Source organism: Tyto alba, unplaced genomic scaffold (genome assembly GCF_018691265.1).
Source record: "Tyto alba isolate M040663 unplaced genomic scaffold, T.alba_DEE_v4.0 Super-Scaffold_14, whole genome shotgun sequence".
In the NCBI taxonomy this organism is placed as follows: domain Eukaryota; kingdom Metazoa; phylum Chordata; class Aves; order Strigiformes; family Tytonidae; genus Tyto; species Tyto alba.
The window spans coordinates 10,734,584-10,760,114 of record NW_024881276.1 but is presented as its reverse complement, the minus strand read 5'-3'; the positions used below and the strand labels follow the sequence as shown (position 1 = coordinate 10,760,114).

General features: G+C 42.7%; 1 protein-coding gene across 2 annotated transcripts in view; it reads left to right on the top strand.

Annotated features, from left to right (window-relative positions):
* GPM6B (glycoprotein M6B) overlaps positions 1-25,531 on the top strand; it is a 112,225-nt gene that overhangs the window by 53,247 nt on the left and 33,447 nt on the right. The gene's annotated exons all lie outside the window — the stretch shown is intronic.

Sequence of the window (25,531 nt, the reverse complement as noted above, 5' to 3'; positions counted from 1 at the left end):
TCCTCAAGCTTGAACATGGGCATTTCCAATGAGATCCAAAGAAATTGTTTTTTCCCTGTGAGGGTAGTTAAGCACTGGAAGAGGTTGCCCAGGGAGACCGTGGACACTCCATCCTTGAAGGTACTTAAGGATGCTTGGAGGTACTCAAGCAATCTACTGTAACTGATGCTGCTTTGGCCAGGGCATTGGACTAAAAACTACCAAAAATCTCTCCCAGCCTCAATTACCCTGTGATTCTGTGACATTAATCTTCATTGTATGTGCAGTATCTATGGTACTGCATGAGTTTGGTGTTCTATTATACAATCGTATTTTCTGTATGATTGCTGACAACTGCGAAGAAACAGAGAGGGGATGGTCTTGGTAGAGGTCAGAAGTCTATAGGAGCAACTGGAATTCAGGAGTCCAGTGCAGCAAGCTGCTGCATGTTCAGGATATTGCCCTGCTGCCATGAAATGGTGGGGGGAGTGTCTATGTTACTCCTTGGCAACTGTCTGACAATTGTCATGTTGTAAGTAGCTGTGAAGAGGTATGCCCGGGACATACATTCATTATGCATGTGTTCATTATGTGCGTAAAAATATGTTGGTGAAGGGAAATAGTAAATTTAATAGTAAATTTAAAGTAGTGTATAGCTTTACTTTCCCTAGTATAGACCCTTTGCCAGGACCGGTTTAAAAGAATCCAGTCTCATAGCACTAGTCCCTAAATGCTAAGAAAAACAAATAGCAACAATTTCAAACACCTGTCTCCTCCCAGCAAAACTCCAGGACTTATTCCAAGTAAGTACTTGTTTCAAAACATGTTTAAATGTTACATTTTCACATGGCTTAAACTAAACACATAAAGTAGCAGAGATATCCAGTTTTAATCCTCTGTAAGACTTTTGATTTACGTTGTGGTTGTTAGAGAGGATATTGATTGCGTGTTGCCAGAGAGGTTCAAGATGAGCAAAAAGCATGATATTGTAGATGCTCCCCAACCCAACAGGTCAGAAAGGGAAAATTCCTGCCATTAACTAACTGTAAATGTTTCAGCAGAAAATAAATATGACTTCCAGAAAATGTTGTGCTCTCTATTTTAGATGTTCCCTTTCTTGCTATTCTGAAGTAATTCCTTAATTCAGATATCTTCTGTATATTCAGATATCTGTTTTTAACACAGATGTGTCAGTGCTATCCTGTTGAGGGTCCAGAGAAATACTGGGCCATTAATGTCAAAGAAATTCTAAATCGATTAGGTGTGTGGTCCAGGCTGGAAAGAGGTAAGTAAGATAATTTGGGTTCCTGTCACATTATGCACATTGTTGTCCTTACACTTATTTTTTTTTAAAGTAGTAGGTGACTTGAGGAAGAGTATGGACTTTAGGAATACTAGGCGATGTTCACTGAAAGACAAAGTGTCTTATTTTGAGATACTTCTGAAGAACCATTTTTTTCTCTCAGAAAAACTCAGCCAAGTAGTGTTGAGTTGTGCAAAGTTGCAGAAGCCATTTAAAACTGTCACACTGGTGAGCTGAGCTGAAAATACTTGTAGCTGTGACTCCAATACCTGGATTTTTTCCTCCCTCCCATCACCTCTAGAATTGGAAAAGTAATTCATTTAATGTTAGTTGTCCCTGGAGTACCTGAGCTACATAGTCCAACAAGTCTAATTAAAGGTGACTGTTACATTCTTGTTAACCAATAAACAATGCATAAAAAAATCTTGGTAGCACCATTTAAACATTAAATAAATGCTATTGTGAGTAAATTATACATGACAAAATTGCTTCATAAAAATCCAGTGGGCTTCAGGTAGATTTTTTTTGGCAGGGTGGATAGGGGAGAAGGATAATCTCTTTTTCAATTAATTCAACCAACCATAGGTGATGAACATAGAATATTGATGAAGGCAGATATTGATACAGTTGAAAAAGAGATTTTATCTGGAAACCAAATGTAGGTCACAATCTAAAAGGGGGAAGAACTGCAGTTTGAGAGGCCCATACTGTTTGTGATGGATAGCGAAACATGAGCTCTCAGTGTAGAGTACTCGATAAAGGAACAGAGGTGATCCCTGGATACAGAGTGATCAAGATTCAGTACTGCGTGAAAGAGTTTGATTCACAAGAGTTGCAAGGAGAATAGTAAGTCTAGAAAAGCTGTGAAAGAGTCAGCTTTTGCTTTGATCCAAGAGAAGGTTAAGATGTTGTCAGGTTAATCTCTATGTGGGAGAATACTTCTACCAATGGACAGAGATTTGATCCATAAGGCAGTGGCATAACAAGATTCAGTGTCTGGAAGCTGGAACACAAAATGCATGCTATTAATAACTAATACTCTTTATTATGCTGATGATTCATTTATGAAAGAACTAAGCCATAAATTTCATAGGCTCTACATCTGGCCAAGTCTTTAAAGACATCGGATTAGCTGTCTCTCTCCAGAAGAAACGGTACAGCTTTATAGCAAAGGTAGGTGACAGTGAGATGATGGAGGACTTGATGGATGAAGTCTTGTGGGCTGTAATAATCTAGAAGCTTTGTGATCTGGAATAAGTCTGTTAGGAACTGGAGTGAGGCCACCAGGGTTTTTTTTCCAGATAGGCTGCTGAACAGCTGTCAGACAGTAGCTGCCAGTTAACATAAAGAACACGTCCTATGTTGCCAAAATGTCTAAGTGGTTTTGGCAGTGGAAGGAAATGCGGGCTTGCTTCATAGTCTTTTCACCGCAGGAACGGATGATGCACATTATAATCTGTTCTAGCACAGCATTTGTTTGGGCATCAGAGGAAACTAAAGAAAATTCAGAACAAAAATCCGGATCAGTGCCCTGTGAAGGAGAAAGGGCAAGACTAGATCTTGGAGGCTTTTACGTGCAGTTAAGTTCTACTCTTCAGTAGACTATTTTAGAAGCAGCTTACTAAATCATGTAGTATCTTCTGTTGACAGTTCTGTCTTGTTTGAAGCTGTATGCATCACTGCCTGAGACTAGCTTCTGCTGGACTCACCAAGGTTAGAGATGGGGAAATTTGTCTGCATTTATATTCCTGTTGTCCAGCAAGCCTTTCTTCTCTTTGCTTAGACCTTACCAGTTCGGGGCTAGTGCCCTTTCACAGCTATCAGAGCTGAATGTTGTCATCCTTTACACCCAAATAGTTGCTGACCTTGTGCTGATTTAGTTGTCCCCTTTTCCCAAACCCTTCTTAGGGGCTCTGCTCCTCTCATGACAGATGCAAGTGGTTTGAGATGAAAAATACGGACCATGCAAGTGTTCAGAGGGAAACTGAAATCTCTTGTACTCTGAAACTTTTCTCTTCATTTTCTTCACTACTCTGCAGTATTATTTAAGCATATGTCCTGTAGGTCTTGGGAGTAACATATTTTGTCTAGCTTGGCAAGTCTCTGTATGGTATGTATTACCTCCAGTTACATGCCAGTAAGAAAGTTATCTTCTGACGTTGCAGTCAGTCTTGTCTCCTGACCTGTCTTGTGACACCCTGACCTACTATAGAACTTTATCACCAGGTGTTGGGCTGGTTCAGTGATTTGTCTCCAGTGGCAGACTGAGATCTCCAGGTGCCAAATCTTTTCTCTAGAGCCTTTCACCTGAATATCAAGCATGTTCAGTGATTCTTCATTGCCAGCTCCTTGACATCACTCTTCACAACTTTCTTTTGAGAAAGGCATGGAGATGGCAAAGATCTCAAACAAACTTTGAACTCAGTTTGTAGAGATCTTGACACAGTCTGTGGGCATAAATAATAATAAGGTAACCTAGACTGTACATAGACCACTGTTGCTGCCTTGTGCCTGCCTAAAGATACCTCATCTGGAGAGAGGCATGAAGAAAATACCTACGCTTGCCAACAGCGATCAGCTGGCAGCAATTGCCAACTTCAAAAGTTGATAGGGAAGAATTATATTAAAATAGTGACTACTAAGTAAATCCTAATTAACTGGAAATTGGGAATTGAGAAAGGATGAATATAGTACATAAACAGCATTATTCATATATGTAAGTGTTTAAAATAGAACTTTTCTGCTAACACTGGGAATCTGCTGGAAGTCAGTCTTAAAAAATAATCCATCGCAATGAAGCACAACAAAGAAATTAGAATTAGTTTTCTCTCATAATAATCAGTAGATAATTGTAATTTGTGACTACTCAGGTCTATGAGAGACTTGTATCTGTAGCAAAAACAGTTCAGTAAAGCTTACAGGGTTCACATGAAAGAGGGGTTCAATGCACTTTCAAGTAAGTTTATTTGCTCAGCTAAAAATAAGCATATGCAAACATTGCAGGGTTCAAGGGGAAACCAGTGAACCAGCTAGCTTCTAGAGGAAAGACCTTATTGCCCATCTGTTTCCACAGAAAAGCACCTCTACTCATCAGTGTATTTTGAAAGGCCACTTATTGTTGTGGTCTTTTTGTTCTGTAACTGCGGTCTAATCAAGAGCTGCTAAGTCAAGTCAAAAAGTTCTTTTATAGTAATTCAGGAATAGTTCAGTACCATCAAAGAAGAGTAATTGACTTGGATACTATCCCTCAAATGCCTTTTTTTTTTTGTGGTTGCTGTTAAATCCTCACTCCTTTCTGTAAAATACCTGCTTTGCTTTGCTGAAAACTCCCCACATTTCACATGGAAGGTCCTTCCCCCCACTAATTGCAGGCGGTGCCTGTCTTTCTCCTTACCAACTGGCAGTTTGCACCTCATCTGATCTTAGGAAATTCTCACAAGCTCCGTGAATTTGCTATGCTTTTCTACAAATGGTGCTATATTGCAAACTTTTGCATGGTGCTATGAGGTAGGAAGGAAGAGATCACAACTTAAAAGTCCTCCTTTGCATGTGGGTTGATGAGGAAACCCCAGTGAGGTTCTCATGTGCTTTGGTTACTTCTGAGGAGCAGCCTAATCTGGGGCTGTGTATGTGCCTTATGCTGTTTAGTGCTGCCGTGTAAGAAAAATAAGCAATGAGACAAAATCTGAGCAAAATTTTACCTTATTTTACCTAAAATATATTTTGCATACCAGCTTTTCTGAGACTTCAGCTTTAATTGATCATCTTTTTGATTATTCGCTTAAAAACAAGGAAACTCCAACAATTCACCAAGTCCACTTGGGTATATAGAGGCATGAGGTATGTCTACATATGGGATGATTACTTCCGTGAGCTTTTCTTGAGTTTGATGACTAGCTCTCTGAGCCTGGCAGCATGACTGAATTGCTGACATCGTAATACCTGATTGGGCTGTTGTTGTACCTCTAACAGGGTTCGTTACCCGGTGTGCAAAAGCTAATCTCACACACAGAGCCAAGATACCAGTTTATTCCATAGTTGTGCAAAGATGGGTGCTAGGTGGTAATTCCACAAAGCTAGCACATTACACAAAGGATCTATAGCCCATTTATCCTATTACATGATTAGTTAAAACCTATCTAAGTTTATACTCACTGGTCCATAATTACCATTCCATCTGCTATTGTTTAGTTATATTTGAATTAACCTCGCTTCCTGTGTAAATTAGCACCCATGTTCCTTACAGGTGGAGGGGCAGGGGCATATTCCCCCAGTTACCACAGATTTTTGGTAACTTGATGCTTCTTGGGCAACTATCCACCCTATGGTGACAACTGGGGAGGATGCTCATCTCTTATAAATCTTTTATCTCCTCTTCAGTGGTAAAGTCATTATCAAGGCCTGGATCCTATCAGGTTTACACAATAGAGCCACTAAGTATCCCTAAGGCTTACTCAATGGAGCCAGTGATTAGTGGTCCTTGTGCTTGATGAGAAACATTTGTATGGGCTACAAGGCTACACTGTGATGGTGCTTTTGGAGAATGTTTTAGGTGTGGCATGCTAGAGAGAGAGAGAGAGGGGAGTGTTCATCTTCTGCTTCTTTTGAGAACTAGAGAAAGTGAGAGGAAACCCACTGGCAAATTCAGGTGCGTGTTTACGCTGCTATACCTGTTTTTGTAATAAACAGAAATGTATCTGGTCACAGGCAAAGGAATTAACTCTTCCTCGTCAGATGAGGCAATTCACAGAAGAGAAAGTTTCTATAGCATGAGGACATTCCTACCAGAGGACAGATATTTGTATCAGATATGTTGGAACGGGCTGAAATTATCTAATTAATGACTGTATAAGCTGGCCTTGTGCTAGAAGGCCATATGTTCTTTTGTGCAGACACAGTGAAGACAGGCAAACAGCATCTGTAGTGATTATGGATCTGCCTCAGAGCTGCTTACTCACTGTGAAGCACTTGATGAGGAAGGCAGTGCCAGTGCCAACCACCTGAAGTAGCACTGATGCTCGCTGATGATACATGAACAGATACAGCAATATTTGAATATTCATGGACCGTTGCTGCATGCAGCATTTTGTCACTATGGGATGGGGTCCTCGAACTGTTGGCTGATTGGAGGCACCTCAGCTGTAGAGGGGCTGGATTGTCGTATAAATGCTTGGATACTCAGAGCAGCCTGTGTATGCAGCGCTAGAATGGCAGATAGTGTATAAGCAAGTGCTTCACTTTAAAGAGAGAAGGGAAGCAGGCGTGAGTGGGAAGGGCTCACCTATGTGGAGTTACAGGTGGGAACTTTTCTCCAGCCCATGGTAGCAAAGTGCCTTTCACCACCAGGTCCACAAATCCTGAGGATACATGCCAAAGCTATCAAGAATGTGTACATGCACGTACCTCTCTTAATTCTCTCCCAAAGAGGGAAGGGAAGGTGTGTTTTAATGGTGGACAAATAGTAGCTCAGTATAAAATCCCTTCTGAAAATCTGTCTCAGCCTTGGAGAAAGTACTGAGTGCTTTTTGGTTGTTTTTCTTTTCTGCTTGAGGACTTTGATATCAACAGTAGTTCAAGGAGTGAATAGGAGACTTTGGGAAGGACTAGAGCAAAGAAAACAGCTTTACTGTGATCCATTTTGATAAGATGAATGGTGACCATTTACCTTTCACCAGAGTTGTGTTGTTTCAGTAGGGAGATGATGCCTTGGATTGTGTAAGCAGAGTCTGGAAAACTTCTATTGGGCTAGAAGAAAAAAGGCATTTGTTTGTCCTTGAGGTGTTTTGTATTTGTCCTCTGAGATGAAGGATAGGTCAAACAGGCTGATTTTGGAAAACCTAAGTCCTGGCAATTTTTTTCCCCTGGCATTTTTTACCATTTCAGACAGCTTTGTCTTTCTAATACTATTTTTGCTCTGACTCTTACTCTGTCAGAGACCAGCTCCTGGGTGGATGGCTTCCAGCACTTTTCTGCACATGAGGGAGAAACGTTAGCCAAGGAAGGAGGCAAAGAAAGGGTACTGTTCAGCTTCGTGGCCACATGTATCCTCACTGTCTCCAAACAGGAACACTTAAATCCTCCAAACAGGAGGGTTTGCATTAGAAGATGAGAAGTTTTGTACTCAATTTCAGTGATCTGGGACCACTTTTACATCCACCTGTACATTGACAATGGGCAAGTGGGCTTTTCTGATCAATTGCAGAAGAAATTGGGGAGATTTTAGTTGTCTCAGTATCTGTGTGGGTTTAGTCCTTAATTATCATTTTGTGCTATTCTGCTGAAGCACGTTTGTTAATCACTCCAGAGTACTTTAAGCTTCTTTCAATATATTGAATTCCACTTTTAAAAGAGTTTGTGCAGCAAATGCCTTTCTTAGGAGTATGGGAAATATCTACAGTCTGAAATAAAAGTGTAGTGTTCCAAACTCGACATCCATGTTGTTATCCCATAAATTAGTACGTTCTGTGCTCTTACGTAAGTTTTATCTTGTGTCAGAATGATAAACGCTGAGTGTGCTAAAAGGCTGATAAGCCTGCCATGAAGAATTACATCATTCACATTTTTCTGCCTTAAAATAACACCTGTTGCTTTACTGACTGGTGCTGGTAGGATAGTGTGTCTTGAGAACTAGTATAAAGTGTAAAAAAAGTAAAAGGCAAAAAAAAAAGAAAAGCATTTTTTTCCGGCAGTTCAGGTCTGAGGCTGCCTTGGCAGCCTTGAATTTAGTATTGTCTCAGAGCCACTCTTACACAAAAGGACGACGAGAAAGCACAGCTGTTCTGTATTTCTGGATATTAAAAATGAACAAAGTGACTTTTCAGTAATACTGCTGTAGCCTCAAGGACTGAATGCAAAAAAACAAGTGTTCCTTCTGTTGGCAGGTGGGAAGTTCAATCCCTTAAAATGCAAAATTAAAAAATAATAAAATAGATGGTTGTGCAGATTCTGAGGGTAGCCTGCAATGAGGGCAAAGGGACAAGCACCCCACAGCTGCCGGCGAAAATCTCTGCTGGCAGTGTGTGTGCATAAACTAACAGCGAGCTTCCAGCAGCCCTTAAATAAATGGCGGGCGGGGGGGGAGAGGGGAAGTTCATCCCTGATACCACGGTTCTGCACAATGATCCCCTTTCTGGGTGCCGGGGTCACAGCTGCTGTCTGGAGATTACGTACAGAAGCGCTCTTCTTCTCGGGAGAGTGAGGTTTCCTGGAGGATTAAGCACAGGCTGAAAGCAGGAGGAGTTATTTCGGGAAGGAGACAAAGCAAGTGAGCCCATGGCGGTGACATGCGACAGGGGAGGAAGACGGTGAGCGAGAAGACAACTGCTGGGAGGTGCTGCTTGGATGGGAGAGTCTCCAGTTTGGGTTCCTGAAGTGGTCCACCGGCGGGGTGAAACCCACCGTGGGTTTGGCACGACCCTGCCTGCTTCCAGGACTCGAAGTGCTGCTTTCCTACTCGTGTGGGAGGTGGATGGAGTCTGCCAGAGCTCTGCCACCTCCTGCCTCTGAACTGAAGTAATTTCTTTGCTCACCATCTCAAGTCCTCTTTAGTCATTCAGAAATAGTGATCAAGGTGGTAATCTGAATCCCCATCTAAAGATACATTTGTGCTCCCCATCTGCTCGGAAAGCTATGCTTTTTGCATTTTCCTCTGTCACAAACATGGTGTCACCATGCCTTCTGAACCTGATGCTTTGGTGCTTCCTTCTTCCCTCTTCCTTCTTGGCTTTGTTTTTCTTCCCCCCGCCGCCCCCCCCCCCCCCCCCCCCCCCCCCCTTTTCTCTCTTATCCTGCTATTTCACCTCTTGGGTGCACACATTCCTGGGAAAGTACCCAGAAAAATTGTTCCACCCATGCATCATGTGCCAGCACCTCTGTTTTGTGTAGGAAGGTCTTCTATATTTGAAGCCAGGGCCATCTGCCTCGTTTCTAAAAAAAAACCACATTTCTTGCAGTTTTCTGCAAGGGCAGTGGCCACAGTTCTTCTGTATAACTTTAGAAGGAAAACACAGTCCATCCTGTAGTAGTAATGTTTGAAACTTCTTTCCTATTTATCAGTTACTTTTAAAATTATGTCTCGTTCTACTTACCAGATCAAATTTCCCACAGATCCCATATGCCGGCTACTTCGTTTTAGTGTATGCAGAATCCACTAGTGCTTTTTATAATCTGAAACAAATGGGTGCTGCACATAATGTAGGAAAGGAGAGGTGGAGGCAGAGGAGGCTGACAATGCGTGCATTCAAAAGATGTGAAAATGCAAGTGGGGAAAATACAACTCTGTCAGTAGAGCTTGTCAGAGGGGATTTGGAAAATATCATATATTAGCAAATCATAGCTATTTTGAAGGCAAAAGAAAGAAACTTCTTCAATGGAGCAAAATTCCAGAATGTGTAAGTATTGAGTACCAGCATTTAAAGGTAATGTCATAATTGCTAGTCATTGTCCCTGCTGCATGGATATTTCCTAAATGCAGTATGAGTCTTAACCATCTCACTTCTACAACTGCATTTGCATTTGCCTCTGACTCTGTAAAATCCTCCCTGAAAAGGAACATTGTTGAATAAATTGGTAAGAGATAAAATACTGCTGTTGCAGCTGAAAATAGTTCATGCTTTTGATGCTGCATTTAGGCACAAACATAAATAAATGGTAAATGATGCAAAAGCTATTGAGGGAGGAGAAACTTGGTATAAGGTAGAAATGTAACCTGTGCTGCTCACTTCAGTCCCTGGTTGATACTTTTGTTAGAGAAAAATGCTGAAGAGTGTTCCCTTGCCAAGGAGGGACTAGAACAACTTTGGTATTTTTTGAATCACAAGTCCTTAATGTGAAGAATACTGATGACTGCCCACATCTGGTGAACTGGATTAGAATCTAATTAGCATGAAGAGTTTAGGAAACTTCTATAAAGTTTCAAAAATAATATGTGAAAGAAAGAAATAGCTTAGCTAAAAATTCAGAGAAGTATTACCAAAATGTTTCTTGAGGATAACTTGAAATTACCTTTCCTACTCCTGAAGGATGTAGCACACATGAATGGTAACCTATTTTATTTGTTAACATTTTCTGTTCAGATAATTTGGTATGTTTAAAGATACCTGTTTATCTAATTGACCCCTGTGGTTTAGAGTCCATTTGGAAATCTAGGCACATATTGTAAAAGATCAATAAAGTAATTTTAGTGTTTGTGAAAGCAATTTTTCTGGCCTAGTTTATGCACTAAAAAGGATAATACACCTGTCCTACATTTGTGAAGTATAGTAGCAAACAAAAAAAAGGACAGTCTATTCAGTTCTAACACTCTGTTCAAATGGCATGTTTCCAAGCAAAAACATGCTTTCCCCCCAAATCTCATTAACATGCACATTAACTATTCTGTATAGCAAAGAAAGGTTAAATTCAGGCTGAAATGTGGTCCAAAGGAGAGGTGAAGGCAGAAACTCCTTCTATAATGCTTACTGTAGAGGAAAAATTCTTTCCCCATGTCTCTAAATTTAGGGTTTACATCAGCACTGAGAAGCAAAGGCATTTTGAAAAGAAAATGATGAGTTGTGTAGTAGAAATTACAAATATTTTAAGATGGAAATAACTGCTTTTATGTGTTCCCTCTCTGCTCTAGTTATGAATATCTGCTCAGCTTTAGGTGTACATTTTCTTTTTTCTTCCATGGGATCACACAGAGTTTATTTGCACAGCATATTCATAACAGTGCTTGAACTTGCAGAGGTGGAAAGTGGGACCCTCTATGTATTGTTAGTAGGTATTTTGTGTCCTGAGGAAAAATCTTGAACAGTAGCTATTGGGATGGACCAGCATGTCAAACGCTATGTCAGGTGACTCAAAACTGTGGGAAAACCACATTTTACTTCTGTAGGGCATCTCACATATTTGGTTGCTACATCTTAGATTAATTGATTTGGGTTTTGTTTCTTTTTTTATGAAGCTCTAAACCCTTTCTCTCTGAAATATTTGGGGGAAAGATGAAATTTTGTCAACATCTGTGGTGATGTTATATTGCAGGTATAGCATAGGCAGAAAGGAAAGAGGAGTATGGACTTTGGGAGAGAGAAGGGTTTGTATGTTTTTAAGCATGCAGGCACTTGAGTGTTTCTGGAGTTTTTTCGCTTCAGAGGTACATTTCTATGATGAAGCCCCTCTGTAGCAGGACACAGAACATTCCTACCCACTTTGGGATCAGCTGGTGCAGCATGCCTGGGACCATGAAAGATCCCTGTGGGAAACTTCAGTGCTGTGAATGATGGGCTCCATCCAGGCACTGCACTCCCAACTAAAATGGGGTAGGATGTGTAGGATTAAATGTGGGGAAACTCTTCCTTCTTCTCTCACCCTGCTCTGTGCCTTCTTGCCTTGCTCTCCTGATCATGGTCATGATGTGGCCGGTGGCCCAGCTCCAGTATTCGATGTTCCCAGCTCTCTACCCTTGACTTGAAAGGAGTTTTGTATTGTACAGAGCCCTCTTCCTCTGTCCTTGGGCAGCCTTGAGAGCTCAGGGTGTTTTTTGCTTTAACGTTTGTGTGTGTGTCTGAACGAGTGCTGAGGTTTTTGCATCTATAGTGGAAGTTTTAGGCTAGCAAATTTTGACCATATCTTGAGGAGACTGAAAATCATCTCTGCCTTGATTCCTACTTTCAGCCAGATTCCCCAACTCAGGGCTGTGTTTAGAAAGTAGTAAAAATAGTAATGACCCAGGAAGACAATTTTGTTAGTCTGAGTTAAAAGGACAGGAAAGGATATGTGAGGAACTTGTCCTGCTTTATAGCAAATCAATCTCTGCTTGAGTGGCAGTAGTTTTGGGGTTTGTTTTTACATGAGATTAATATAGAAGGCCAGAAACTATTTCTGCCTGCAGGAGCAGGCATTGTATGTGATGAACATTTTCTGTGGCTTTCTCTTCTCACTGAAAGCTGAAGCGTGAAGCATATTCTGAGATACTTCTATGTTGTTCACTTGCACAGAAGAAGATAGCAGTAGGTGGGATACTGGTAAAGTTAATAGCACTTACTCAATGTGGAGGTGAGAAGATAGTTTTGTTTCAGCAAGATAGTGACTCGTGATGACAAAATGAATGCAATGAGGATTGTTTATTTTAGCGTAGATATCATAGGTACCTGTTGAGGTCTAAGAAAAAGCAAGTGAACCTTTGGTAATAATATTGTCAAGGTTCAATAACCTGTAGTGATCCGAGTTGTAAAAGCCCATCTCGTCACATGAGAATACAGAGCACTCTTTCTGGGGCTTTTTGAAAGGAAGAGTGGTGCCACTGTGGGTAGGGTGCTGCCCTGTGCCAGAACGCCACAGCGGATGGCAGCACGTGCTATATATTCATCATTGCTCTGAATCCAGCATATCTGAAGAAGAGCTGGAGTTTGAGAATATTTCCTTGATCCGTGATGTACTCTGGTCAGGTCCCTTTGGGGTATCGGCAACATGAAAGGCACTGCTTTACCCTGTTCTGACTTTTTTCACTTCCTTTCTTTTCCACACCCTAACCATCCCGAAGAGAAATGAGACATATCTCCTAATCAGTGGAGGGCTTTTTTTCTTGGCCTTCTTTTTTCTTGATCTAAATTCAGAGTTATGAGACTATTTTATCTGAAGTTTCTGTTGATAGATCCCTTCCCTGGGAAGCCTAAAATCTCATTGCTGAGTTTATTAGACATTTTTAGTGGGCATTTCTCTTACTGCCTATGGTGGGTTGACCCTGGCAGGACACCAAGCGCCCAACAAAGCTGCTCTGTCACTCCCCCTCCTCAGTTACACAGGGGAAAGAAAATAATACAAAAAGCTCAAGGGTGGAGGTACAAGGACAGAGAGATCACTCAGCAATTATCATTATGGGCAAAACAGACTCAATTTGGGGAAAATTAATTTAATTTATTACTAAGCAAATCACAGTAGGATAATGAGAAATAAAAACTAAATCTTAAAACACCTTCCCACCACCCCTCCCTTCTTCCTGGGTTTAACTTTACTCCTGATTTTCTCTACCTCCTCCCCCTCAGCAGCGCAGGGGGCAAGGGGTGGGTGTTGTGGTCAGTTCATCACACCTTGTCTCTGCTGCTCCTTCCTCCTCAGGGGGAGGACTCCTCACGCTCTTCTCCTCCTCCAGCGTGGGTCCCTCCCACGGGGTGCAGTCCTTCAGGGACAGACCGCTCCAGCGTGGGTTCCCCACGGGGTCACAAGTCCTGCCAGCAAACCTGCTCCAGCCTGGGCTCCTCTCTCCACGGGTCCACAGCTCCTGCCAGGAACCTGCTTCAGCGGGGACTTCCCATGGCCTCACAGCCTCCTTTGGGCACCCACCTGCTCTGGCATCGGGTCCTCCACGGGCTGCAGGTGGGTATCTGCCCCACCATGGACCTCCCTGGGCTGCAGGGGCACAGCCTGCCTCACCGTGGGCTTCACCAGGGGCTGCAGGGGAACCTCTGCTCCGGTGCCTGGAGCACCTCTTCCCCCTCCTTCTTCACTGACCTGGGTGTCTACAGACTTGTTGCTCTCGCATATTCTCACTTCTCACCTCAGCTGCAGTTGTCGTTGAGCAGGTTTTTTTCCCCATTCTTAACTACTTTACCTCAGAGGCGCTACCACCGTCTCTGATGGGCTCAGCCTTGGCCAGTGGTGGGTCCGTCTTGGAATCGGCTGGCACTTGCTCTATCGACACAGGGGAAGCTTCTGGCAGTTTCTCACAGAAGCCACCCCTGTAGCCCCTCCACTACCAAAACCCTGCCACACAAACCCAATCCACCACCTTTCAGTGTCCTTGTAAGATCTGTGGTGGTGCAAGTACATCTGTTTGTAAATGGAGGAGAATTTAATTTTCTGTGCCAAGCACTTGTGGCAGTTGATGGAACGACACTTCTAAAGGACTCATCTCAGACCGAATGCTTACAAAGTGAAGTTTTGCTCATCCTAGTATGAGTGAGAAAACCAATCTCCCTTTTGGACTTTAATTCCTCAGTCTCCTGCCTAGACTGCTTTATTACTCTCATCCATCTGTTAGTGACTGAATGAAGGCCTCTGAAAGGCATCGTAAGTCCTTCCTCCTTTTGCTTTGATGTGAGACCTTTCTGTGGTAGCATCTGGAGGTCTTGTCCATGTCCTGGTTCGGTCTGGAATAGAGTTCCTGTTTGTTTTAGTAGCTTGGTACCAAGTTGTAAAGTGCCTCACAGCGTGGGAAAATGCATGACCAGCCTTTAAAGGCAATTTACAGGTGGTGTGAGAGATATACTGCCAAATAATGCACAGTACCCTCCAGCCAGATTTCTTACCCCCCTTTGGTCAGAAAGTCACCGTCCGGTCATGTGTGACCCCAAGTATAGCAAATGTATTGTTAAAGTGTGGCTATTGGAGACTATGAAAAGACTTTCCGGGGGGGGAAATTTGGCTTGTTACTGGCTGAGCTGGTGTGTCAGAAGAGAGCGTGAGTCATTAGCAGACAGACCCTTGGGCTGTAGGCGCATGGTGCCGCAGAGGACATTTCGGTGAGAAGGGTGTGAGAACATCTGCTGGAGGGAGGAATATGTCTACGGTTCAACCTGAGTCACTGCTGCGCAGTTGCCATATGGACACCGCACCGCATCAGCGCCAGGAGCTCTTTGGTTCTGGTGGAAATGAGTAAGTGAAACGCCTCTCTTGCCAGGTAGCGCAGATCTGCAAAGTCCACGGGATTGGCACGCTATGGGACAGAGCACGGTGCTGCATGGGCCACATGGCACGTGGCAGGGTAAAAGTGGATGGTTGAGAGCAAAGGGCTTGTGCACAGCAGAGACTGTTAGGTATCTTGAGCACTGCTGCTAAAGAAATCAAGGAAAGGAGATGGATCCTGATCCTCGGGAAAATTTCCTGAAACAGAACGGAAATTTCTGAACAAAGCAGACTTTTCTCCTGCAAGACTCCTTCTGCAGGCTGCATCCTAGGCTTTTTTTTCTGCACAGTTTTTATATCCACCTCACTTGCAAGCTGCCTGCCTGAGATCTCATTGGCATTCTGCTTTTTTGCTGTAATCTCATGTTGTTAAGGAGCGTGATTTTTGTTCTTAGCTCTGCCGCATATAGAAGATTACATAAATACCTTGGAAATCTTGGGAGGGGGAAGAAGAAGAAGACAAAAAAAAAAAAATAAAACCAAACCCTTACTCTGAGAAACCTTTTGACCATGTAATCTTACGTCTTCTCTGAGAAAACTGTTTGACATATTAGGAGGGTAGACATGTCTCTTTACCAAGAAAGCCACAAACTGGCTTCCTAATGGTCCGGGAGTGCTAATGAGCAATTACAGACCAACACACTGAACTGGAGTAGATTTGTTCTCCTAGCAGTTGTTGCCCAAAGATGTTTTGATATGGGAATGCTTCTTCCTCCTCTGCTCCCTGTGTTGAATTCATGTCATTTCCATCTCCTTCCTCGTGCTCTCCTTTCCCTGGTGAATAGCTATTCACTTTCTAATTTGAAGCCATTTCATAAAGGTTGTACTTCTGAGGTTCAGCTCTCCTGTTCGTAGCCCTCAAGTTAAACCAAAAAATAATCCCCGGGGTGGAGGAGGTTGATTTGTTTCTCCTTGCAGCACAGTGGTTTAGTTTCTCATTGAAAACTGGTATTTTCAGCAGTGTGCCCCTGGTACAGGGGGAGAATTGAACTGTGGGTACAGGACCCTTTATATTGGGTTACTGTGAATGTATTTGAGTTCCAAAATCCTCGATGACAGGGTCTGTGCAAGTGCTGGGGGCAGCCAGACAAGCTCACCGGGAGTTGGACCCCAAGCCTGCAGTTCAGTGGAAACACTGCACGGACACCGTGTTGCTCTTTGCCACGTTGGAAGAGTGGCTTTTTTTTTTTTTTTTTAAATCTTTTAAAGTCTGAAACATATCAAATAATATAATTTAATAAAAAGATTTTATGAGTTGCGCTTCCTTCTATTCAGAAAGAGCGAAAATTTGTTAAATATGCTTGCAACTCAGGAAAGAGAGGGGGAATAGAACTTCAAACAGCGCTGCTAAAAACAGCCTGGGCTGCTTTTGTTTGGACTTTCAAAATGCAGCAGCTTAATGCCTCCATTGTACGCAGGGGGGAAATATGCTAATTCAAAGCACATTTCCCATCAGAAGCCCTTTCAGTCCTGTCATCGTTGAGATATGAAGGATGATAAAAGCGGGGAGAAGGGGGAGGCCGGTATTATGGGAGCGCGGCTGCTGGTTATTGTGCGCGGGGAGCGGGGCTGAATAGGGCTGACGAGCCCGGTCACCCGTGAAGCCCCGGGGCCGCGCGGGTTCCCATGGGCGCTGGCTGCCCCCGGCCCCGCCGGGACCCCCCGGCTCTGCCCCCAGGGCAGGGGTCCTCAGGGGTGCTCCCCACCACCGGCCAGCATGGGAGCAGAGGGGCTGCCACCAAGGTTTGCAGGCGCCGTCGGCCATCCCGCAGCCCTGTAACCCAGTGATTCTTTCTGGGTAACGCAGGCAGTTACTTTCTGTTCACTTTCAAGTGCAGTTTAAGCTGAAATAACTGATTTTTTTCCTGACAGGGCCTCTGCTGCTTCTTTTCCAAGTTGCTGTTGCTTGCAGGGCAGTGGTGCTCGCTGGCTGCGCAGCGCCGAGCTCCCTCAGTAGCGAGGCACCTTCAGCTCAGGGCACGGGTGCTGCTGCCATTGGGGTGTTTTTTTATTTCACAGTTATGAAACAGAAGGCAATCTGTGAAATGCTACTTAGTCTGTCATCGCTCATTTATGTGCTTATATTTTAGGTTGAAATAATGCATTCATTAGTGTTTGGTATGTATTAAAAATCTGTAAGACTGCTCTAAGTACTGCATGGTATATATAAAAACCTAGGGCTTGAATTTTTTTTTCCTCTTTCTTAAAGACATGAAAAGATCTTTACACGGTAGGTTTTGTCTCAGGAGTCTGACCCTGTTGGCCTGGAGCTGGGGAGATATTCGTTTTACCCAGTAGTGCATTTTCTGTTTTCTTTTTAACAGGTGCTCTTGTTGTTTCATTGTAGAGAATTTGGGATGAAATGAACTCTAGGTTCTGATAATGTTGCTATGATATTTGCTTGGAAACGGTTTGAAATGGCAATGAGAATATAGTTGTAGTTGTTTGTTTGGCTCTATAAACCTGCAGTGTACTAATGGCAAATTAAACTAAGAAAATGGGCTTTTGATTGCATTTGCAATCTGGTGATGTTCTGTCTGCAATAGAAGTATGTGCTACACTCGAACACACAATTAATTTAAATATTTCTGAGGCCCATAGCTGGAATTAAGTGCTTAGAAATACTTTCAAGGCTGTGGTTGGTCTTCAGTTTCTTCCCTGCACTAATAAACTTGTGAACAGGCAAATCAGGCTGATTGATTTTGGCTGGACATGAGAAACTGCAATCTTTTTCTGCAACCTGTGAGCAAGTCTGATCTTCAATGAGAGGAGCTCTGTCCCATGTTGAGCAACATGCTTTCGGTCACCTCCAGGATGGTGAGCACACACCAGATGTCCTACAGTTTTTTTACACAGAGAAACAGTACCTCATGTGGACCAAAGAAGGAACCTTAGCCAGAGGCTTGGGTGTTTTTCCTGCCTTGTACTTTTCTCCATTGTTTTAATTTTTATTTTCCTCCCCCCCCCCCAAATACATCCCCTCTGCCTTTACCTGGTTCCCTAGCCCATTTTTTTTCCTCTCCAAACTGTGCAGAAAGGTGAAGCAGATGGTGGTACTTCAGGAATCGGTAGTGGTGATAGGTACACAAGATGTGTCTAGTACTGCTGAGAGCAAAAATGCCTGGTGCCATTTTGAATAACAAATGCAAGCGCCTCCAGAGCAAACACGTAATTATAGTGCTTGGTGTTTACACCTGGTAAGCTCTGAGTGCAAGAGAGATGGTTGCAAATGTGCTGAAACCCAGAGAGCAGAAATAAAATGGGATGGGAATGATACAAGGAACAGATGAAGAAAAGTAGATGCTAAATGAATTTCACTCTGACTCATGACAAAGTGCAGAAATTATGCCTTTTAGCTGTTTAAAACCAGTGAATGTCATGCTTGGAAAGAAACAGAGAAATGGGGATGTAACTAAGCAGTGCCAGGGTGGGGTGGCTCAAAAGAGAGTCTGGGTGGTTTTCAGGCAGCAGGACTGCAGGCCGTTTCGGCGGCCGGGATCCTGCTCCTGGAGAAGCTGCTCCTTCTGTATCGACTGCAGCGGGGGCCTGGCCGATGTGCAAGCCCTCCTTTGTATCGAGCCTCGGAACCTGCCGGGCTGCAGAATGACTCTTCCTGCAAAACGACTGAAAGACTCCAAGCTCGAGACACTTAAAAAACTGGGCGAGACAAAGTGTTGGAAATGTATACTCTAGGGATTAATCCTGTCCTGGCAAGGGATTTGACTCGACAGCCTATCTGGGAATCCAGGCTGAAAGCTGCTACTTTGTCCTTAACTCACCCTATAGCACTTTTGTCTCGGAGCTCGCTTTGTATGCAGGATCACCCACTGCTGAGATTCGGCAAAAATCGAGGCGTGACATGATCCAGACGGAGCTCCAACCGTGCTCGTTGTTGGCAGGTTAAGTCATTCCCTGTTTATAAGGTAGAGGTTTGGGTTTTTTGTTTTTTTTTTTTTTTTTTTTAATTGCGCTGAACTCCCCGAGTGCACACTTAACTTTTTATGGGTGTAAGTGAAAGACCTGTTAAACACTTCAGCGGCCGCTGTTTGTTGTCTACCGGCGGCGTTCTCAAAGGCATTGTAAAGTGCAGAAAGAACTGCTACTTTATACATGACTGGGATCCCAATTGGTGCAGCTAGAAAGAGGGGACTGGAAAAGCTAGGCTGGTTGAAGTTGCCTGGCACATATTTAGTCGATGAGTTAATTGAACCCCCTCAAAGTGGAACTTGCTAATGTCCTGCCGTTTTCCTAATGAGGATATCTGCTCCTGCGAAGAATACAGCGATTAATTGGGGACCCTTTCATTAGTGTCTTAACTGAGGATTTCATGACTAGTTTCTTGTGTGTGAACAGATACTATATTTGCAATTCAACAGGCAGGCCAGGGCTGCATGACAGAACTAGTACAGGATTTCTCTCAAAGTATAGTTTAATTACACTGGAATGGGAGTTTTTAGTGTTGGGGAAACAGCTACAGTAATGGTGACTTACAAGGTGCTGAAACTTTGAACAATAAATTTCAGTACCTTATACCGATCACTATTTTGATACTTCCTTTTACATCAACATTTTGACTGCCAATTTATGTGGCTTTTCAAAATGTTGACACAGAACTGCCCAGCAATCTGTGAGTGGGTCCGGGAGCGTCGTTTGGCTGAGCCTAGCGTTGTTGGGGCCAGCCCTTCAACCCAGGATACTGAGATGAGCACATAACGGTCCCTAAGAAACAGTGCTCTCTCTCTGTGGGTTAGCTCTGCTGTAAACTCCAGTCTGATGGCGGATAACTTGGTTCTTGGCCCTGAAACCTTGATCTGGAAGAGGCTGTAGCACTGGCATGGTGCTTAGTTGTGCATTCACTATCAAATGGAGGACCTGTTACGTGACTGTAAATTAGTTTGCACTCCTCATTGTGGTTCCAATGATGCTGATAAGGTTTTCTGCTCAATAAAAATATGTATATAATCATATGCATCTGTTTTGTACATACGTATATACACACATACATGTTTTCTGCATATGTGTACACACAGAGATCTATATCTATGATTTATGCATGAAATCCCTCATGAAATTCAGGAGGAGTCTTCATCCCTGTTTCTCCCCATGCCCCTCCAGTGTGGGTTACTTCTTTATAATGAGTGCCTCTGGTTTCTTTTTGGGGAGCTGTAGGGTTTTGTACTTCTTTATATTTCGCTGCTTTTTTCCACGCTTTGTGAAAAGACTGGACTGAGGCCAAGACTGAAGAACAAAACGAGCACTGAATAGATGAGAGATTGTAGGTGGGATGCTGAAGTCTATGCGAAGAGTGGGAGGGCAGTTTTGAAAATCAGAACTGGATGTAAAGTTAACACAGGATTGTCTGATTATATCTTTGCGGAGCAGAAGAGTAAGTGTGTGTCAAGGCTGAACTCAGTGAAGTTTAGATTTATTTATAGAGATAGAGAAAAAAATTCAACAGGTAGCCTCCCAATACCAATCCTGTCTCAAGCTCTCATGTGTTTTCAGACTAAGCAGCTGTATTGGCAGGAGTGTATTACGATACCTTTGCTGCCTTCTAAAACTCCGGCAGAAATAGCTCTTCTACAAGTACAAGAGGCACTTCTACTTAAGTGCTAGCAAGTGCAACATAAATATCTAGGATGCTATTTCAGTATGTCCAAGTATTTAGGAACTCTTGTTAGTCTTCTGAGATGGCAACAGGCTTTGGTAGCAATATTGGAGAAGAGGGTTCATAGCAAAAGCTAAGTAGGTTGGATTGTCTTTGGGATGCAGAATTAAGGGAACAAAGATAAAAGACCTGAACGTGCTGTTTTGCTGCTGTGCTTCAGCATTCCTGCTGCTGCCGAATGCATGACTCAAGGCAGGGGGATGGAGGCACGAGCATGGCAGCTCCTCTCTGTTGTGAAGGTGACGGAGCGAAAAAAGGTGGTTATGTGTGTCAAAATCAAGAACCTAGCCATTAAAATGATGGAAGAGCATTTGAAGCACTGTTGAAGGGCTTCATATATTAATCATATATGTGAAGATGTTGCCACTACTGAACAGAAAATGTATATAAGATTGGGTAACTCAAAGCCTTATTTTGCTGCCTAATTTTAAATCTAAGGCATTTGAAACTTGCCATGCATTGTACTTGTAGGAAACTATACATATTGCTTTAAAATTGTTGAGCTGAAGTAGAAGCTGAAGACGACCATCAGGGCTGGCGCTTTGAACACTGCTTACTGAATAAAAGATACTTCTGGGGGAGACACCAGGGTGTCTTTGCTTTTGCTTACCGTATTTCCCTGCTCTTTCAGCTGTAGTATAAATGGGCTCCAGTTTGTCAGTGTATTTCTTTCTGGCTTGCCAAGAGCATGGTGCTCCTCCAGGCAGCCTCGCAGGAGAAGGGTGCAAGAGGTGATGTTGCTTACAGCTCCATTTCAAATGTAGCCTACTTCGTTTTCATTTTTATTGTTTTTCCTCAGAAGTCTTTGGCGTGGTTGAGATTCCCATGCTCTGTCTGTCAGGGTTTTGAGTTATTTTCCACAGGTCTGTTTTTTAAATACAAGTCTCTTACACCCAGGAAAACCTTACTAAAGCCATTAGTTAGGGTAAAGAAATAGTATCTAGCATTTTTTTTTTTAATTACTTCCATGCTGTTGACTGCCTTTCACAAGCAGAAACGGACCTCTCAGCTGCTTAAGAACATCACCAAATTTTGCTTTCGTTTTGACTTTGTTTACAGCTCTTCAGGCTTTTTTCTTTGGTAACTTTCGCACCTCTGCCATTTGAATCATCTTTGAGACTACGACTTGATGAGAGACTTAGCCACTGGAAAAGATGAACATCCTTTCACTCTTTAATGGAATTTTTTTTTGTTTTGTTTTCTACTTTATGTTCCAATAGCCATCCATGTGTGTTCTGGATTTAGGCTGCTTGTTTGCCTTTGGTTCTTGCCGGTGGCTGTGACTGCAGCAGACTAAAGCAGTGGTCCAGCTGGAAGCTTGCAGGGCAGCCAGTGAAAGGTATGAAACCCAATGACTGAACGACATCTACTTTGCCTGTCTTCATGTGGCTTTATTAAGGTCATGAGTCTGGCACCTTCACACTGTTAAGGTATGCTCACCTTCCTGGGCTTACCTACATCAGTTTACTCAGTGATTTTCTTTGGTTGCAAAGATAACTACTGTCCACGCTTAAGCCTTTAGTTTTGCCCTTTCTACAGAAATCCAAGATTGAGATCCCTAAATGGAGGGCAGACTCACGTTTTGTAGCAGTCTATATTTTATACCGTGGTAAAAGTGCAGTTTGTTCCCACTGTTATTTGTTCATTCATTTGGATTTCATTTTCCTAGCAATTTAGCATGTCTGAAAGAATGGGCCCCAGATTTTTTTTTAAAGTACTTGCCAGGTATATGACTGCTGCACAACTAAAAGCTTGTCATGCTTTGATTTTATTCACATGGAAAATTTGCCTGCTTTTGCATAAGCATTCAGATTGGGTTTTATACTCAAGTCTTAGGTAACTGGTCTAAAGCTAGTCTGAACATAAGCAATTACATTGAGAGACACACCAAGCGGCTGCATGTGTATTTGTTCTTTCTCAAGAATGTCTTTGCATATTTCTTTTTTAAAAAAAAGTATTCTACAAGTTGTCTTTAAAATTAGTTGTTTGGAATACATGTCAGTCTTGTTTGAGGGACAGTCTCTGTATTTTAACTTGTGAGTCTTGGATCTCATAGGCTAATCTCAAATGGCTCTTGAAGTATGTGAGAACACTCTTTATTACAGCTTTGTGAAGCCTTTGTAGAAATGGCAAGTGTGTATTCATCTCCTGAAAGCTTGTGAAGAATTTGCTGTAGCTTATGATAGAGCTCCTCAGCCTTCAAGAATGTAAACTAGATTCAGTGACATTAAAGATAGATGTTCAAAAGGAATTGGCACATGAACAGAATTGGGTTTTTAATACCTTTTTTAACTTGTGCAATTGTGCTATTTTACTTGATTGAGCAAAATGATTAAATGTGTTGTTTTGTTTTGTTTGTTTTTTTTTTTAAACTAGATGAAATAGATTAAAACCTCTTTTTTTAAAAACTATTTTGCAGTGAATGTCACTTAGTCTGCAGTGCCTTCACATACTTTGCTCCACTGCTATTCATCCTGAGGTTTGGCTGTAGGCTCAGAGCTGTGCTTTAGCAGCAGAAACCCTTACTGCTCAGCCTCACTCCTCATTTAATTTTTATTTTTGTCTGCAAATAAAATGCTGGGATGAGTTCCTGAAATGTAACTAGCCGCCTTCCCTGGTTGTTGACCTGGTCTGTACAGCACGTTTTTGCTGAATGCCAGTCTTTAAATAATTTTTTGGAATTTCTGCCTTTGTGGCTTTGTCTTCGGCCGTGTTGTCATAGGCATAGACTTGATGTCTCCCAGTCTCATCACATATTATGAGAAGAATGTATCTGATACAGAGAGGGAGCATTAGATGAGACAATTTGCTGGCTGAGATTAATGCTCAAAACTCACGATCAGCACCCATGTTAGCACTGGAGGAAATAGAATATAGTTTATCTGCTGTGTTTATCAATTATGGGACACAGGTTTGAAGATTAAGAAATTACTTAAAATGATAAGTTCTTAAAACCCGTCACATATTGCAGTAATCCGGAAAGCAGTAAGGAGGGAGGGGGAAGAACTTTACACTCATGCATCACTTGCAGCTTTTAGAGGATGATTTAGTAGGTAGAGTTAATGCTTTTGAACAGTTGGGATTGATGGCTTCTGAAGTCTTCAGTTCAAGCTCTTGTGAAGTTAATTCTGGTATTGTGCACTGACTTCTTCACTACTCGTTTGAGGAAGGGGTTATCCTGGAAGAAAGCAGGGAAAATAGTCTCTCAGCCTGTTAGTTTTGGGTTTGTAAAACATCTGCACTGAAGTTCTGAGCCTGCCTAACAAAATCTGCTTGCCAGCAGGAAAGCACGCAGCTGTTTGAAGGAGCAGGTCTCACTGATACAGAGTGGAGGGCTTCATTAGCGGGTTTCCTCTGGGGACAGTCTGTACCTAAAGGTTCTGTCTAATGTATTTTCTGTTTAAAGAGAGGAAATTCCAGATGATGTTTGTATTTTTCTGTGTATTTATACTGATAAGTGCATTAATATTATAACACTTGAATTAGTTTTTGAACAGGCCTTTTGTAACTTGGGGGTAGTCAGAAGAGAGATTTTAACCTTCTAAACTTTTGGACCTTCCAAAGTAAGCAAAGATCATTAAGAAATGGAGGTTTAGACTATGACTGAACAATGAGAAGCTCCAAGGAGGGAATTTTAATGTCAGAGGCAATCAACTGTTTTGACCAATGACTAAAATTTATGTGACTTTCAGCAAGTAGGGTGTGTTTGCTATGGATTTGCAATCTTATTGATGTTAAATGGGGGAAAAAACACTCCTTGTAGAACACTTTCTTTGTACAATCATTATCCCAAATGTAAAGAAATTGTCTTTCCCTTCTTGACTGTGGGATTTGAACAACTTTCAGTAATGTTTCAAAGAATACGGCGAACATATCATCTATGGTTTCACCTTTCAGCTGCTTCCTTGAGAGAGTGCATTTGCAGTACATGGCCTTGATTGGCAGGGATTTCAATACGCGTATGGACTGCTGTGTGTGGGCACTGGAGAAGGAGACTGAAAAAGTACGCCTTGCACCTGGGTTGAGGTCTCTGCTGGGGCTGCTGATTTGATTATCTTCAGGAACCCAACCTATTGCCTCATATTGGTTCCCAAGGATACTTCATCTCCTCTACAAATGAACTTCATCTTGCTTATAAAAAGGTCTGCTGAGGTGGGGGGGCTGCAACTGCAGGCTTGTCCTGGACTCCAAGAAAGATTTTTAGGCCCATACTTGACATCAAGTTTTGATGTTGTGATATGAAACCTTAGGATGAGTCCAAGACCTCTTGGCAGCTGGGCTGAAGCATATGCCTGAGCAGTAATGCCCAAAGCAAAGTAACAACTGTAGTGACGATGGTGAGAGAAGGGGATTTGTGCACTGCTTTCTAGCAAGAGAAGGGAACTTTCTCTAAAGGTTGGGTGTGGGGGTTTTTTGTGCTTTTCACTGGGCATCTATAGAAATAAAGATGCACAGCAAAATTGTGGGTGTCGTAACTTTAATCAGAAGAGGCTGAACTGCAGCTACAAATCTTTGGACTGCTTCCCTCTTCCCACTCTCCTGGTTGAATCTGTTGTGTGGAACCTGCGGCGTGTAGGTTTTAACATCCCCAGCATTTGCTGAATCTGCTAGGCGTCCTTGCAGAATCGGCTGCGGCGGCTGGGCCAGCGGAGCCTGCCAGGCCGCAAAGGCCATTACTCCATGGTTGCTCCCTCCTCCTACACACAAAAAGGGGTGCCTCTGGGCATGTCTGCCCTGGGCACTGTGGTGCTCTGTGAGGCCACTGAGACAAGAAAAGTGATAGGCAAGGTTAATTAGCCTCAGTACAGTACAGCCTTAAATACGTCGTCGGTTATCTTGGGGTTTGGAAGGTGAATAATACCCCTGCGTGGTGCTGCCCTGCTCGGTGGCTCCCCAGCACAGGGCTGCTCAGGGTGGGC